Consider the following 7,607-nt stretch of genomic DNA (forward strand, 5'->3'; position numbering starts at 1 on the left):
TCATCTGTCAGTAAAATGTAAAATAGCAAAATTATGTTTTCAACTAAAGTAGCATGTTAGAATTACATTCTATTTAACTTTGTCACACATTTTGCACAATGCCTCAGGTTACCAGGTAAAACAGTTTTAATAACAATTGTGTTGCTTCAATTAGAAACATTGCATGACACTAACAGCACAGTGTAGAACATCAAATTACCAGTACGATTAATAGTTTCCATTAATCATCAGATAATTCAAATCACAGCATAGGTTTACCCATTTTTAATAGTAGAAACCAATGGTTTGTAATTTATTTTACTATTTAAAGTTTAATGGCATCTCCTACTAACTGTTGAACATAATCTTATAAACATTTAATAGCAAAATACTTAATCAAAACATTTAGAAAAAAAACGTTTTCATACATAAAAATACACAATCGTTCAATGCAAAGAAAACTATATAGTTGGCAAGACTTGCTAAATAAACTACAACACAAGCCTGTGTTCTGGATAACGTATCCTACTCACATTGTTACAACGTTAACAGCTTCTACCAACAAAAGTACAGGACATCTCAAGCTAAATACATTTTTGAATTAGTTAGGCCTAACTCGAAATAAGTTCGATACACCAGATGTTAAACAAATCTAACCGTAGATCTCACTATTTTAACATTTATTATTTATCTTATATAACATCTCAGTCTTAAAAATATGCCTCAAATCTTCTTTTGAACACCCATATTATATTATACGAAATATTAATAAAAGAAAATTCACCAGTGGTTCCACCGAGGCTCTCAAATTCCCTTCAGAAATGATGACACCTAACTGCGATTTACTGCACTTAGATTAAAATAGCACACACATAAAAAAATACAAGTTTAATTGCTAAATTAAAAATGTTTCTCTCTTTTTAAATATCTTATCTGTATGATGACGATTTTAAGAAGTTATACTAATTAATGTTTTTGATCAATAACTTATTTATTTTTAAAACATCCGATTTAAAATACAAAAAAGGGTTCCTGTTATATATTATTTTAATTGATATTTATTACATAATAAAAAAGTTATTTTTGGGTGGCAAAGCTCCTCAGGTTATGTGCTGCTGGTTTTGATTTCGAGCTGCTGACCACAAGGAAGGCAATCAGTCGCCAGCATCGCCAATTCTTGGGCTACCCTTTATCAGCGAATAATGTGTTTGACAGCCACAATACAAAGCTCTCACTGCCGAAAGTGTTACCATGTTTTGTACCAGATTTTGATCACGTGATTCACACATTGCAAGTCGAACTTCTAACTACCACTCTATGCGGTGCAGGAAGTGTTTGGCATTTGAACACGTAAACAACGAATGTACGATTGTTTGTTCGGTGTGTGGTGGTGACCACACGTCCTTGCGTTGTTTGTGAGTGTAGCATCCTACGCCGCGGTTGCTGCCGGGCAGCTGCGTTAGAAGAGTGGGGCGAAAGGGTGGGGGTTTCCTTTTTCCCCCAGTCTTGATTGCTGACGGGCCTCTTAGGAGGTACAAACCTCATTGGCATCTACTCCCGTATTACTGGAAATAGGGTTTCGATCCACTGAGGAGGGTCGGGCCCTTCTGGAGAGGTGCAGGGTGTTGCATCCTCTGTGAAGCTGGGGTTCAGGGCTCTGAAGAGCTCACTTCTCTGTCCTCAGATGTTGTGGGTGATCTGGCCCTCTCCCTCGTCGACGTTGGCGACCCCACCCTGACGGTGGACGAGTTGCTCTCACTGGGCTTGCCCGATTACATCATCGGATTTCCCAGACTATCGAGCCTTTTGGAATCACAGGGGAGAACGACGGGGAACAGGGACCCTACAACCCCGTGACTCTGTCAGATTTTGCTCTAAAAGTCTCTTCAGTGCATTGGTGGTTATCGGATTCCAGTAGCCACTGCTGTGATGTGGGGATTGGGTTGGGTGACCTCAAAAGCCGCTCAGTCCCCCTGCACAATCAGTTCAGCCGAAACAGCAGCGTCACTGATTTCCCCCCTAGCTGATTAAGATGTTTTCCTTTCTCACTTTAAGCATCCAGGGGATGGGTAGTGTTGCTTTTGTTAGTTCGGCAACGCATTTTACCTGCATTTTAATGGCATCATCTTTGCGTCACATACTGGTTTTGAGGGGCGGATCGTGTGCGTTGATGTTGTCACTGGGAGTCGTAAATTCAGTTCGTTAATGTCTGTGGGCCTGTTTGGTGTGGGGAGGTGGATTCCTTCTTCTCGAGCTTGAACAGATTCTTCATAACGCAGGCCAGCATCGTCCTTGGCGACAACTTCAACTGTGTACTGGATTCTCACCTAAATAAGATTGGAGGCAATCTTCTTTCTGGTAATTAGTGTATGCTGTCTCTGCGCGTGGTGCTGTCGAATTTTAAGTGTCTCTGGTGCGATGTATGGGTCTGCTTTTGTGGCCACTTGGACAGGTCAGGGCGTTTCTTGTCGCCTAGACACGTTTTACGTTACACTTGGCCTTAAGCAGAGCCTTGTCATGTTCACTTGGTTGGGGATGTCTCGTTTTATGTGTCCAACCATTGGGCACTTCTCACCACATTACAGGACCTTGCCCGGTTTCTCTGGGGCCTGGAGTGTGGAAACTCAACGTCTCCCTTCTTGCCGAGAATAAAGTTGGAGACGAATTGATTGTCTTGGTCTGGGGACTTTATTCTGTCGATTCTGTCGACGGGTCCTGATGGGCGGTTTTCAAGGAAATCTGTCCTTCTTTGTTGAGACAAGTTGGCATGCGGTTTTCGCGATGCTGCTGCCGAGCCTTGCGAGACTAGCAGGACATCTTAGCTGCCTTACTTCGAGGCAGGCTAATAGATCACTGGGTCCTCTTGGACATTGAAAACCTTTCCCAAAATATAGATTTGTAATATTTCAAACTATTCCATGCAGTGAGCATTTCCAGTCTGATGGAATATCCTAATCCTAGAAATGTTACTCCAGTTCCATTGTACAAGGCAAGGAAGATGGCCAAAACCAGACACATCTCTAAACTGTTGTTGGAGAATGGTCAGTCATCTTCTGACATCTCTGACGTTCAAGACGCATGCCTCGGCTTTTATCGCCGTTTATAATCGGCCTCGCCTATAGACGAGGAATTGTGGCAGGAAATCACTCAGTTTTTGCCATCCCTCGATTCTTCTCTTCACGATCAGCTGGTGCTACCCATCAGCTTGGGTGAATGTTGGTCGGCCATTCAGTCCATGCCACTTGGTAAGTGTCCTGGGCCGGATGGACTGTCAGTGGAATTCTATCGCCAGGTGTGGCATGTTGTCGGACCCTTCTTTGTCAGACATTTTAACAACTGTCTGGCTAATGCGTCTATGTCAGCGGGAATGCTGAATGAGCTCATTACATTTATATGTAAGGATTCCAGCCAGTCTGAAGATCTTTCCTCCTGGTGTCTCATATCTCTCTTGAATGTGGACGTAAAGATTACTTCAAAAGTCCTATTTGCCCATTTGGTTGTGGTTGTGCAGTTCACTGCACTCAGACGTGTGGCGTGCAAGGTAGAAAGAAGCATTTAACAAAATCTGGTGCTTCTCAGGGACCTATTCCCTTACACCACGGACAGGTATATCCTACAATCTTTGAGTCCCTCGATCAGAGCAAAATTTTTGATCGAGTACACCACAAAGTTTTGTGGTTTATTCTGGAGAGCTGTGGTCTTCCTCCTGTTTTTGTCCAGCGTGTGCAAGCCTATTATGCGACTGCTTCGAGCAGGCTCTTGATTAACGGAAAACTGACGTCCTCCTTTCCCATCTTGCAGAGGGTTCATCTGGACTGTCCGTTGTATCCTTCGCTTTATACATTGGTGATTAAGTTCCAGCTATTCTATCTGCATCACTCGGTTTCGGTACGTGGCCTCCAATTGCCGGGTGAAATGCGTGTCAGGTATGCTTCTCATGCGGACAATGTGAACCTGTTCTTTGAGAACTCAACATCCCGGAGTTCAGCACTGACCATTGTCTATTATTACTCTCAGGCCAGTGCTGCCCAGCTCAACTATGCCAAGTCTTGGGCTCGGTGATTGGGTAAATGGGCCTCGACTTCTGACTCCCCATTTGGAATAGATTGGACCTCTTCCACAGTCACTTGGTTTAGGATTCGTTTTCATACGTGCCCCGAGGTTGCCTGGGAGGAGGTGGTGCAGCGTGTCGGTTCGGCAGTGAACGATTATCGCTACTGCCCTGCTAATTTGTTCTCCAAGACAGAAGTGGTGAGGAGGAAGATATCCTACTTGGTCTGGTACCTTGGGGATATTCTTCCTGGATGACTGCACTGCATGTGCTATCGAACATCACGTTTTTGTCTTCCTGTGGGGTGGCAAGCCTGAGGTTGTGTCTCGGCTTTGCTTGACCCTGCCGCCTCACAGGGGAGGTTTGGCATCCCATGTATTCATACCCAGTGTTTTTTCTTTTCCTATCCACCATCTTTCGCTCTTTGTCTTCGGGGATCATCCCTGTTGCTACCTCACGAGAGTCTTGGTTGGCACGAGGCTCAGGTTTTTTGGTGTTCCATAAGCCTGCAAACACAGATGTGTTTTGACTCTCCTTCCTGGTACGTGGACGTTGCTAAGGCAGTTCAGCGCTGTCGTTACATGTCCGATGATGTTCCAACAGACTCCCGCTCCCTCTACCGATTGCTGGCCTCTGGATGTACCCACAGAATTGAGAAGCACCACCCTGTTCTTCCGTGGGACGTTATTTGGAGCCGCGTTGTGCTGCGCCATGTTGATAGCTACCTCTAGGCCTTCAACTAGCGCGTCGTACATAACATCCTTCCGGTGAGGGAGCGCACATTCTTGTGGAATTATTATACAACTGATATGTGTCCCTTTCTCTCAGGTGTAGTCTGTTTTGCATATGTTGATCCTTTGTCCGACGTCGGTGGCGATCTGGGAAAGCGTAGCCCGCCTTTTCCATGTCCCGCCGCTCTCGGCTAGGACCATTTTATATCACGTGCCGGTCCCTGTGCCCAGTCACTTGGCCTTTTCTTTCCAGTATACCTTAACAGTCTTTAAGTACGTCATCTGGCTTGTTCAAAATCAATTTGTTTTTGAGCAGGCACTGGTGTCGTACTTTAAGATTCTGGCGGACTATCGGCTGCTAAGCCCTAGGAACTTTCACCATTGGTGGCGGCCGGATGTTTCGCCTCTCTGTGCGCTGGTAAGTTGTCGGGTGAAGCTCGGGTTCTGAGCCGTCCGATTTCTGCTCCCGCATTTTTTATACATATATTTTAAAATATTTCTTTCTTTTTTTTAATCACTGTGTATATATATATATATGTGAATATTATTTCTTCGTTTTTTGTATATATACACCGCTGGCCAAAATCTTAAGCCCAATGAACATAAAGAAAAAATATGCATTTTGCATTGTTAGACTTAATCACTTATTTGAGTAGAGCTTTGAAAGATGAAAATAAAAAAAGGGAAAATTAAAAATAAAAAGACCTTTTTAGCATTTAATGGGGAAAATGTGAACAGTATGAAATTAGCCTAAATACTAGCTGCTCAAAAGTTTAAGACCACACTGAAATGAAGCGTTAATCGGTAAACACGTAACGAAATTTAGTCATTTGTGTTCAAGCATTAGCATTGTCAACATCTCCCACTGACATCTCCTGTGTTACATTGGGTAAAAACATGGCAAAGGCTTAAAGGTTGACAGAGTTTGAACGTGGCAGAATTGTCGATCTGCAAAAGCAAGGTCTCTCTCAACGTGCCATCGCTGGTGAGATTGAGCGTAGTAAAACTGCTGTTGCAAATTTATTAAAAGACCCTGAGGGCTACGGAACGAGATTTTTAAGTGGTCGGCCCAAGAAAATGTCGCCGGCGTTGAGCAAGAGGATTAGACGGGTTGTACGGCAAGATACCAGCCGATCGTAGAACCAGATTAAGACCAATTGCGGACGCAGAATGCAGCTCAAGAACAATAAGACGGCATTTACGAGAGGAAGGCTTTAAAAACCGTAAATATCCTCAAAACCCACGCCTCCTTCCACACCACGAAACAACTCGGTTAAACTTTGCTGAGAAGCACCAAACATGGGACGTAGAAAACTGGAAGAAGATTTTGTTTTCTGATGAGAAAAAAATTTAACCGGATGGTTCAGATGGCTTACAACGTTACTGGCACGATAAGGATAACCCACGAGAGAAATTTTCTACACGACACAGTGGAGGAGGTTCCATCATGATCTGGAGTGCTTACTCCTTCCATGGAACAATGCAGCTTCAGTTTATACAGGGGCGTCAAACAGCAGCTGGCTACATTGTCATGTTGGAGAGAGCATACTTATTGATTGAAGGCCCTCGCTTTTGTGGAAATGACTGAATCTTTTAGCAGGACAACGCTGTAATCCACAATGCCCGCAGGACAAAGGACTTTTTTATGGCGAATAACGTGATTTTTTTGGACCATCCAGCGTGTTCGCCTAAACTGAACCCCACTGAAAATGTTTGGGGGTGGATGGCAAGGAAAGTCTATGAAAATGGATTTCAATTCCAAACAGTGCATGATCTTCGTGAAACCATCTTTACCACTTGGAATAACATTCCAGCCAGCCTTCTGCAAACGCTTATATCGACCATGCCAAAGCGAATGTTTGAAGTTATTTGCAATGACGGCTGTGCAACACATTACTGAGACCTCTTGTTGGTCATTTCCTACCCTGTTTAGGACTTCTTTTTGGTATGGTCTTAAACTTTGAACCAGCGAGTATTTAAGCTAATTTTATAGTGTTTACATTTTTCCCAATTAAATGCTAAAAAAAAGTTTTTTATTTTTCCTTTTCTTATTTTCATTTTTGAAGCTTTACTCAAATAAGTGGTTGTGTCTAATCATGCAAAATGCATATTTTTTCTTTATGTTCATTGGCCTTACGATTTTGGCCAGCAGTGTAAATGTAATTATTGATTCTAATAATTCTGTTTATTTCTGTTTTTGTTTTTGCACTACTACTATTATTATTATCTTGTTTTTTGAATTTCGCAATTCTCTATTTGTTGTCTTCCAACCACTGGAGATGCGGGAGCATTCTCTCTTCAGGTGGTTTTGAGAAATAACGCATAATTACGGAAATTAAGCAAGAGCATATATTGTATAATCCTATTGTAGGCAACATGAAAAAATATTAAAGTGGTCCGTAACAAAGGTTTTTGAGAATCTTTGTTGCAGGATATACAGCCATGTAAAGTTTAATAATTCATTTTGTTGCAGGATATACAGCCATGTAAAGTTCAACAATTCATTACAAAGACACGATGGTTTTGTGTTGTTGTTTTTTTTTGCTTAAGAGTTTATAAAATTGTATTTGACTTAAACTAACACTTTACTTAACGAATTTCTAAATAAGCGTAATATATACATATGTTGTTTATCTATTTGTTGCTAAACACAGATTACACAATGGGATATTGAAACTCGGTTTGTGGCATTATAAGCCTACAGCCTTATAGCTGGAGGATTAAATATATGTTTATTTCAGGTTTACGGAAATCATGATGGCAGATTCTAGCAACATTAAGAACTACCGAATCCTTGGGTAATAAAAATTTCAATTAATTTTTTGTTATTAATATTATTATTGTTG

The 7,607-nt window shown here is 42.0% G+C and overlaps 1 protein-coding gene across 2 annotated transcripts in view; it reads right to left on the reverse strand.

Annotated features, from left to right (window-relative positions):
* The window catches only part of LOC143255839 (serine/threonine-protein phosphatase 2A catalytic subunit beta isoform-like), a 37,432-nt gene extending 36,591 nt beyond the window's left edge, over window positions 1–841 (reverse strand). Inside the window, exon 1 of one of the 2 annotated variants that reach the window (XM_076512155.1) lies at window positions 764–841. The gene's annotated coding sequence lies outside the window, so the exon portion shown is untranslated. Of the gene's footprint in view, window positions 1–512; window positions 660–763 lie in introns of those variants that run through there. The other variant, XM_076512156.1, reaches the window with a different exon arrangement.
* Window positions 842–7,607: the final 6,766 nt, after the last annotated feature.

Source organism: Tachypleus tridentatus, chromosome 7 (assembly GCF_004210375.1).
Source record: "Tachypleus tridentatus isolate NWPU-2018 chromosome 7, ASM421037v1, whole genome shotgun sequence".
Taxonomy (NCBI): Eukaryota; Metazoa; Arthropoda; class Merostomata; order Xiphosura; family Limulidae; genus Tachypleus; species Tachypleus tridentatus.